We start from the raw sequence: 10,136 nt of genomic DNA, 5'->3' as shown, positions 1-10,136 counted from the left end.
ATTTTATTTTATTTTATTTTATTTTATTTTATTTTATTTTATTTTATGTTTGGTTTTTTGCGACAGGGTTTCTCTGTGTAGCCCTGGCTATCCTGTAATTCATTCTGTAAACCAGGCTGGCCTCGAACTCAGAAATCCACCTGCCTCTGACTCCCAAGTGCTGGGATTAAAGTCGTGCGCCACCACTGCCCAGCGACAATTTTTTTAAAGCTGAAGCATGGTACTCAGACAAACTTCCACCTACATTGTTCAGAGTGCTTTAGAAAAAAGCCAGGCAGGGTGGATGAACTTTCACCTCCTCATGAATGCATGAGAATATCCAGATGGCCTGGGACCAGGTCAGGGTGGGGATGGGGACAAGTCCTCCATTTCTTGTTCCAAAGCAGTGAATGACCAAGAGTTTTTGGAATAACTAATTTTCCTACTGTTGATAAAATTAAAGGCTAGTTAATAATATTGTCAAGACACTCACCTGAATATTTTTATATATGTTCATCTCATTTCAAAAGTCCACCAACCAGATTTCTTGGTCCCTCAAACCATAGAAGGAACAGAGGTTTTGATTGGTGTGTTGGCTAGTGTTATGTCAACTTGATCCAGGCTAGAGACATTTGAATAGAGAGAACCTCACTTGAGAAAATGCCCCCTACCAGATTGGCCTCTGGCCAAGACTATGCTGTATTTTCTTGATTGGTAAATGATGGGGGAGGGCCCAGCTCACTGTAGGTGGAGCCGTTCCTGGACTGGTGATCCTTGGTACTGTAAGAAGGCAAGCCATGAGGAGCAAAGCCTATAGGTAGTACTCTTTCATGGTCTCTATATCTGCTCCTGCCTCTGGGTCCCTACCCTGTTTGAGTTGCCACCTTGACTTCTCTCTGTGTTGGACTGTCATATGGATATAGAGTAAAATAAAGTCTTCTTCCCAAGTTACTTTTGGTCATGATGTTCTATCACAGCAATATAAACTCTAAGACAACTGGTAAACAAGTTTGTCTAAAATAACTGAATGACTGAGGAAAAGTGAGATTTGCGTTGAGGCTTGACTCTAATGCCTCTTCCCTGTTTTGTGGCTTTACTTTCCGTTTCTAAAGTGTGGCTCTAAAAACCAGTTGGGGGACAGACCCTCAATTCAGCTTTCCTAAAGTCCTTTGTCTCTGGCCATTCTTACAGTGTGTGCTGTGCAACGTCAGTTACTTCGTGTCTTCCCAGGGCCTTAAGTTCCTCTTTTTCTAGTCATTTGGGGTTTGGAGGGAATCTTTAGACAAGCCATTGCAACATGCTTTTCTGTGGACTGTGAGTGGTGCATTAGGTCACTTCCTGTAGCCATTTATTTATTTTTAGCCCTTTGGAGGTCTCTTTAACAACGCGCACCTCCTGGGAAATGTGACTCTTTGGTGAGTGTTAAGAGCCTTATGTTTATTCTTACAAATATTTGCCTGTTTCTAAGGTCATTTTTAGATCGGCAGCATAAATTTATACTTTTTTTTAAAACTGAGATGAAATCTTGCAATTCTTTTTGGAACTATCTGATAAAGTATGTAATCAAAAAATATAGTTGATATAGATGACTGATTCAGGACTCAAGATTTTTAGATAAAATACTCTACATAAAAACATAACATGATTTAGGGCATGTCATGAGTGTTTAAAATGTTTTTCAAGGTAGTAGTATGCCTTGTATATAATATAAATAATAAATACTAGCTGAATAAATGAAAGACTATTTATTGGCACTATTAAATATGATTCCTTTGGATATAGTACCTATGAAATTTGTGGTAGCTTTGTCTTTCTTGTATTTAGCAATGTAAATGTTTATCTTTCAGTAGATACACATATAGATAGTATAACTTTCTAAGAGAATTAAACAGGCATTTCCCCCCAAATACTGTATTAAAAAAAACAGGACTCTTGAATTTTGCAGGGAGTACCCATCCATTTACATTCCAGCTCCCGTCATTTTTACCTATTTATTTTTTTATTGTATGGACTTTTTTTTTAAATGTTAATCAAAGGCTTTGTAAGTTTGCTAATGCTCAATAACAAGATGCCCATACAGTCAGAAGTGTAACCCAATACCCAAGCTAGATATACTAACTACCTTTGAATCCCGGAGACACGCGAACATCCGCCTCCATGTTCCCCTCCTTCCTACCTACCTACTTACCCTTTTCTCTCTCTCTCTCTCTCTCTCTCTCTCTCTCTCTCTCTCTCTCTCTCTCTCTCTCTTTCTCTCTCTCCTCCCATCTCCTAGCTCCTCCTCCTCCTCTCCTTACTCCTCCTCTTCCTCTTTTTACTCCTCCCACCATAGCTCCTCCTACATATCACCCTTCCTGTTAAGATAAAACTTTTCTCTCAAAATACAATTAGAGCATAACTATACCAATTTGTATTAGTAAGGTACAAGATAGACCTAATACCTAGTCCATCATTTCGTTGACTAACCAGAACCTCTGTCATCTCTCCTAACCAAAAGACTTAGTTCTGAACCTGGTTTTTTTCTTGGCTTTAGAATGAATGGCAGCTGAAAACCATCCTCTCAAGTCTTTTCTCTCAAAGTAAATAGCTGGGATTGGCTATGAGACTATAAGTCTTCAACCCCATCAGAAATCCAGAATGACTGAATTAACTGAAATTATAGGAAGCACAAAGCATAGCTTCTAAAACTTAGCCAATTTATAGAGACCACTGAACACCTGGACAGTCCCTATACTACAAAACGTTGGAGCATCTGATCTTCAGCCTTCTGGCCCAGGATCATATGACAGACATAGTAATGCAGAATTATTAAGGGCCGATTACTCTGTCTTGGCAGATATAATCAGTCAACTATTCTGCAAGTGTGTCCTTTTCAGGACAGTAATTTGTCTGTAGATGAAAAGAGGCAATTTTTGACTAGTGGCTGTCTCACCATAACTGGAGTAACTCTAAAGATGCTCAATTTCTTCTTAGAATCCAAGACAGGAACCTGTCAGGAGCAGACAGGTCCCTAATCAAAATGAACATTAATACAGAAATGTTTGTAACATCAATTCTGTGGACTTCTAACGTTTTGAAAACCAACTATCTATATAAAGCAATCTGGACTGTTGGCCATTAACTCCTCTCAGCTATTTCTAATTAAAATCTAGAAAAAACCCTAACAATAAACTCAGAGCCATGCAATTGCTATAGGCCTTTAACTCACAGGCTAACCATCTCAAATCAGTTAAAAAAGTTAAAGAAGGACTGGGTCTAAGCCTTGTATTCCTAAATGTGTTACATAGGCACAATGCCTATGAGAGTAACAATATTTATCTCATTCTTATTATCAGTAAGAAACTCGCACCAATGAAAACCTTAAATTTGAAATCAAAGTAAGTTTTGTACCATTTAAGAAAGTATAACTTCAGCTTAATAACAATTATACAGATTTCTACCAATAGGTTATGGCTATACAATAAATCCTAGCTATTCCTCCCTGTTCCAACAAAACCACTACTTTTCCCTAGAATGACACCCCAATATTAACCACCTTAGTCCCCAAGCCCAGGGAATAGGGGCGCTGACTTCATTAACTTCTTCAAGCTGATTACGGGCGTTGAAATATTAGAAGAGGGGCGGGGGAAGAGTAAACTGATAAGCCTCTGATGTCTGTGTCTTCACTGCATCCAGCTGAGATTCCAGGACATCAGAGGTTCGAGCAGGTCTGCTCAGCTTGCTTGATGGGTAGATTCACCAAGGCTAGGTGTTCTGCAATATACAATTCTCAAAACAAATTTTAGTATCAAGATAATTTTTTGTTTGAATTCTGGAATCTAGTCTTCTGGCGGCCTGTCTCTATCATATCTAATCCATATTAATTTTGGGAGTTTCTGTGAGGGTGTGCTCCCACTATCCTCCCATTCCCGCCTCCCTGCTCTCAAATTCCCCAACACTAATGAATCCAAACTATTGGGTACCAAGGCCCTCGACTTCCACTGATGCCTGACAAGGCCACCCTCAACTACCTATACAGGTGGAGCCATGAGTCCCTACGTTTGTGTTCTCGGGCTAGAGGTTTTAGAATGGCTACTTCAGCTTGTTTCTTAGGACCATTTGCTTGAAAAATTGTTTTCCAACCTTTTACTGTAAGGTAGTGTCTGTCTTTGTCACTGAGGTGGGTTTCCTGTATGCATCAAAATGCTGGGTCCTGTTTATGTATCCAGTCCATCAGCCTATGTCTTTTTATTGGGAAATTGAATCCATTGGTGTTAAGAGATATTAAGGAACAGTGATTGTTGCTTCCTGGTATTTTTGTTATTAGAGGTAGAATTATCTTTGTGTGGCTATCTTCTTTTGGATTAGTTGGAAGAGGATTACTTTCTTGCTCTTTCTAAGGTATAATTTCTCTCCTTGTATTGGAGTTTCCCGCTAATATCCTTTGTAATGCCAGGTTTGTGAAAAGATACTGTGTAAATTTGGTTTTGTCATGGGATATCTTGATTTCTCCATCTATGGTAATTGAGAGTTTTGCTGGGTATAGTAGCCTGGGTTGGCATTCGTGTTCTCTTAGGATCTGTATGATGTCAGTCCAGGATCATCTGGCTTTTACAGTCTCTGGTGAGAAGTCTGATGTAATTATAGGTCTGCCTTTATATGTTACTTGGCCTTTTTCCCTTACTGCTTTTAATATTCTTTCTTTGTTTTGTGCTTTTAGTGTTTTGATTATTATGTGACGGAAGGTATTTCTTTTCTGGTCTAGTCTATTTGGAGTTCTGTAGGCTTCTTGTATGTTTATGGGCTTCTTGTTGTTTAGGTTAGGGAAGTTTTGTTCAATTCCTTCACCTGTTTGGTTGTATTCTCTTCTAATTCTTTAAGGGATTTTTGTGTTTCCTCTTTAAGGGCTTCTACCTGTTTATCTGTGTTCCCCTCAAATTCTTTGAGAGTGTTATTTATGTCCTTCTTAAAGTCCTCTATCATCATTATTAGAAGTGATTTTAAATCTGAATCTTGCCTTCCTGGTGATATGGGGAATTCAGGACTTTCTAGTGTGGGAGAACTAGGTTCTAATGATGTCAAGTACCCTGGGTTGCTGATGCTTATGTTCTTTCACTTGACTTTTTCGATCTGGATCTCCTTAGTGCTCCCTGGTCTGTCTCTTACTAGAGCCTGTCTTTCCTATTATCTTAGTTGTTTCAGAACTGTGTGGGGTGGGTGTTACTACTGGGGTTAGAGCTGGGACCCAAGATCTGCTCAGTGCTCTGGCCCAGACTGGAAGGAACCAGTGCTCCTGGTCAAGAGTGAATTCCTGGGTCCTAGTGGGTCCCAGTTACTCCCTGTTTGGGGTGAGTGTTGCTGTCTCCTTACCTAAGATGCTGCCCGGGTTAGAGCTCCTGGGCGGCCCGCTTCCTCTGGGTTTTGTAAGGTTGGGTGCAGAGCAGCCGCCTGGGATCTGCTCAGTGCTCAGGCCCATACTGGAAGACTCCCGTCATTTTTTTATTATGTTTATTTACTACATAGGTGTGTTCTGTCTTCATCAGTCTTCCTAAATTTGATGATATATTTCAAAATATATTACAGGTATGTCCATACATAGCATGTGTAAATTCTTAGAATCATTATTTTTCTAGGGCTGATAGATTTGGGGGAGACACATTTTATATATAAATATATATACATTTATATTTAAATCCTGAAAATTCAGTTGTTCCTGGTTTTTCAAGACCAGGTTCACCGGGCAGTGGTGGCGCTCGCCTTTAATCCCAGCGCTTGGGAGGCAGAGGCAGGTGGATTTCTGAGTTCGAGGCCAGCCTGGTCTACAGAGTGAGTTCTAGGACAGCCAGGACTACACAGAGAAACCCTGTCTCAAAAAAACAAAAACAAACAAACAAAAAAGACTGGGTTATTTTGTGTAGCTTGGCTATCCTAGAACTTGCTCTATAGACAAGGCTGTCTTAGACTCACAGAGATCCACCTGCCTCAGCCTCTAGATACTAGAAGTGCTGGAGTTAGGTGCGCCCACTACCATTGCCTGGCTTTGGTTGATGGTTGGTTGGTCTGTTGGTCTGTCAGTTGGCTTTTTAAGACAGAGTTTTTCTGGGTAGGCCAGGACCATTCTGGAACTTTTTCTGTAGACCAGGTTGACCTTGAAATCTACCTTCTTCTACTTCCCAATTGCTGGAATCGGGAACACACCACCACCACCTGCTCAGTTGCATTTGATAAACGCATCCACTACCTTTGTAACCTGGAGCTGCATGAACACATAGGCTATGTAAGCATAAACATGGAAAGTCTTTACATGGCATCCCTTCTCAATGACCATTCAACCCTTCAGAAGGAACAAAAAGCATCCTCATCAAAGATGTTTTCTTTGATTGAGAATGTCATATAAATGGCATATATAATGTCACATAAACGGCATATAAGTCTGAAGAATATTGTTTCTCTTGTACAACCCTGGGAGTGAGGTTTGGGATTCATAGTCATCCAAGAGACAGACTGTCTCACAAACTGGCCATCTCTCTAATGTTCTCACTAGTGATGTATGAGAATCCCAGTTATTCTACATCCTTAGTAACAAACACACTTGTCTTCATTGTTACTGTTTCTGGTATCCATGCAGTATTATCTCATTATGGTTTTGATCTGTATTTCCTGACAACTAGTGATATTAAACAGATTTTCACATGTTCATTGGCAACTCATGTGTCTTCCTGTATAGAGCATCTGTTCGTATCTTTGCCCATTAAAATAATTGGGTTATTTGTTGTTACCAAGGAGTAGATGATATATATCCTGGATACTGCTCCTTTATTAGATTCATAATTTGCAAATACCTTCTCTTATATCATGCGCCTATTCACTTATGTAAAAATGTCTTGGTTAGCTAAAATTTCTAATTTGATGAAGTATAATTTAATAGATTCTTATTCAGCATACTGCTTTGTGTGTCCTCCCCTGTTTGCTTTTCTGTTCCCTGTGTTGATGTTCTGCTTTAAAGATTTGTAATTTGGGACTTTTATTTTCAAGATTAAGACTTATCTCAGAATTATATTTGTAACTTTAACAACAGCTTTATTTATTTAGGAGAATTCAATCCTAGCTGTCTTTGGAGTCATCTAATGAGCTTAAAAGGGGAGGTGGGAACACCTAGCTCTTCCAGCTGACTAACAAAATTAGTCTTGAGTTAACCTATTTTCTCACCTCTAAAATGTCAGTTTTAGAGGTTGTGTCTCAGTGAGAGCAAAGGTAGAATAAGTAAACATCAGAAAAAGTCACAGCGTTCTCTACGGAAAGAGTCTGTGTTAAAGATGTATTCTAGTCAGATTTTTGCCTTCTTAAAAAATGTGTAGGGGAGTTAGATGGCTCAGTGGTTAGGAACATTAACTGCTCTTCCAGAGAACCTGGGTTCACTTCCTAGCACCCACATGTTTGTTCACAATCATCTTTAACTCCAGTCCCAGAGGATCTGGTTCCCTTTTCTGGCTCCCGTGGGCACAAGGCATGCATGTTGTATACAGATGTACATGCAAGTAAGACACCCATATACATAAAATAAAAATGTTCAAAAGAAAGAGATGAGGATGTATATATGAACAGTCCACAAGTTGTTCTCATGTTGTTTTAATATTGATACCTATTTAGATAGATAGATAGATAGATAGATAGATAGATAGATAGATAGATAGATGCACGCACACACACACACACACACACACACGTGCTTGTGTTAAGAATTTGACTTTTGACTTGTTTTAAGAGTTCTAGATAGCCGGGTGGTGGTGGCGCACGCCTTTAATCCCAGCACTTGGGAGGCAGAGACAGGCGGATTTCTGAGTTTGAGGCCAGCCTGGTCTACCAAGTCAGTTCCAAGACAGCCAGGGCTACACAGAGAAACCCTGTCTCAAAAAAAATAAAAAATAAAAATAAATTAAAAAAAAAAGAGTTCTAGATTTGAGGCTTGGAATATAGTTCAAGGGTCGAGTGTGGGCCTGGAACATGTAAGGCTCAAAATCCAGTTCCCAGCATGTGCATGCACCAAACACACACACACACACACGCACGCACGCACGCACGCACGCACGCACGCACGCACGCGCGCGCACGCACGCACGCACGCACGCCCCAACTACCAAGTGTAAATTGGTGGGGAGAACTATTTTATTTCTTTAAGAAAGTATCCTTTTTAGACTTGGTACCAAATGAAAAAGTACCTGTTATTCTCACCAGGAGTCATTTTCATACTAGGAACTGCTGTCTTGAAAAGAATGTGATAACTAGAATTTAACTCAGAGCTGTTGCTCCTCCTTAGTGTTTTAACCCAGGCTGTCCTGAAATTCCTGATCATCCTGTCTTACCTTCCGAGGGATTACAGGGTGTGTGCCATTATTTTCCACCAGTAATTTTATTTTAAAATAATACCTCTTACACACTAGAATTTACATAATGAGGTAGTTTTATTTTGCCTCTTAAACCAGGAAAGGGACTCTTCAATAATAACATCAAGATCTTGCTCTCATTCGGTTTTTCTTTAAAGGCAGCTGAAATAACACAGTAGGACTGTTTGAATCAAAGTAGTCTGGATTCAAGTCTGGATTCTGCTGTTAACTGTAGCAGGGCAAGGTCCTTCGAAGATCTGGGACCTACGTTTTCTGATCTGTCAGTGTTTTTTCTCTCCATTCATCTCACATTGTATTTACAAAGCAGTCAAGGAAATTGAATTTTTCAGAGTGAAGGTAAGCTGAGCCCAAAAAGTAGAAAGGTGCCTTTTATAGGTGGTAGTATGCTTTGGGCTAGAAGTGTTGTATGCCTTTTTAAAAGACTCCAAGTTTAGAAATGTTTTCCATTCCAAAGCTGAAAGAACTCATTAGTTTTTGTGAGTTTTGACCTTTCTCTTAAAAAAAAAAAAAATGACATATGTCTTCACCTTTTCATTACATTTTGTTTATTCAGTTATTGTGTGCTTGCATGGGGTGGGGTGCCATGGTATACTTGTGGAGGTTAAAGAACAATTTGTAGGAGTTACTTCTCCTTTGATTAGTCTTATTAAAGCACTGTACCAAAGTCTGGACTAAGTGCCACCGTTAATCCCAGTACTCAGGAGGTAGAGGCACTCTCTGAGTTTAAACTTGGTGAGTTTAAAGCCTGTCTGGTCTATGGTGAGTTCCAGGACAACCAGGGATATATAGTGAGAGCCTGTTTTAAAGATTCTCCTCAATGTCACCAAATGTCTTAATTAGGAATATATTGTGAAAAGGGAAAAAAAAATCTACACACCTTTACCTATTTTCCTGTTCCTTGTCTAATGGAAAGCCAAAATATAATATGAAATGTAGCTAATCTTTCCATCGCTCTTCATATTATGGCATTTAGTGTCTCTCACTAAGTAGAGGATGCCAAGCTACTAAGACTAGATTTATAAAATTCCTATTCGGTACTAGAGGCTAGCCAGGAAAGGAGCATTGTCACCTTATTAAAAATGTTATTCTCTGGATTATTTTTATATAATTTGGCTTTAGAACACACAACCCATTCTCAGTAAACTCAGAAACAGTAGTGTTCTTTCTTTATGTTGCTGTGGCAGACTTCTGGTGGCATTGAAACTATTAGGCAGTTTTCACAAGTAAACAACAGTCATACTTGGCTTTGGAATAGTAAATGCTCTACCTTAATGCAGCTCTGTAAGCTGGCTTATTTCAATTAAACCTTTTAGAAGCCTGGTATGATAAGAGCTTGGAGATTTGTAAAGCAAAAACCCCAGAAACTTAATGGTTTTCTTCATTTCAGTTGATGGTGGATTGAAAGAATTGTTTTTCCCCATTAAAAACAAAAATTAATGTGCCTTCTATATAGACTAGTGCCTTTAGTAAAATGACAGAGAACTAGAACATTCCTCTATTGCAGTGGTTCTCATCCTTCCTAATGCTGTGACCCTTCAATACAGTTCCTCATGTTGTGGTGACCCCAACCATAAAATTATTTTCATTGCTACTATTAAGAATTTTAATATAAATATTTTTGAATATGGACATTTGCCAAAGGAGTCACACCCACAGGTTGGGAACCACTGCTCTATTGGAAGCTAGCGGACTTAGAATCTAATTGTGGTCATGGATGTAAGGAAGAAAGGAAGGAAGGAAGGAAGGAAGGAAGGAAGGAAGGAAGGAAGGAAG

General features: G+C 39.3%; 1 protein-coding gene across 3 annotated transcripts in view; it reads left to right on the top strand.

The window, feature by feature from the left end:
* Akap13 (A-kinase anchoring protein 13) overlaps positions 1-10,136 on the top strand; it is a 285,672-nt gene that overhangs the window by 203,063 nt on the left and 72,473 nt on the right. The window lies entirely within an intron of this gene.

This window comes from Grammomys surdaster, unplaced genomic scaffold, assembly GCF_004785775.1.
Source record: "Grammomys surdaster isolate TR1022 unplaced genomic scaffold, NIH_TR_1.0 271, whole genome shotgun sequence".
In the NCBI taxonomy this organism is placed as follows: Eukaryota; Metazoa; Chordata; class Mammalia; order Rodentia; family Muridae; genus Grammomys; species Grammomys surdaster.
The sequence above is the reverse complement of the archived record's forward strand: the minus strand, read 5'-3'. Positions and strand labels throughout refer to the sequence as shown.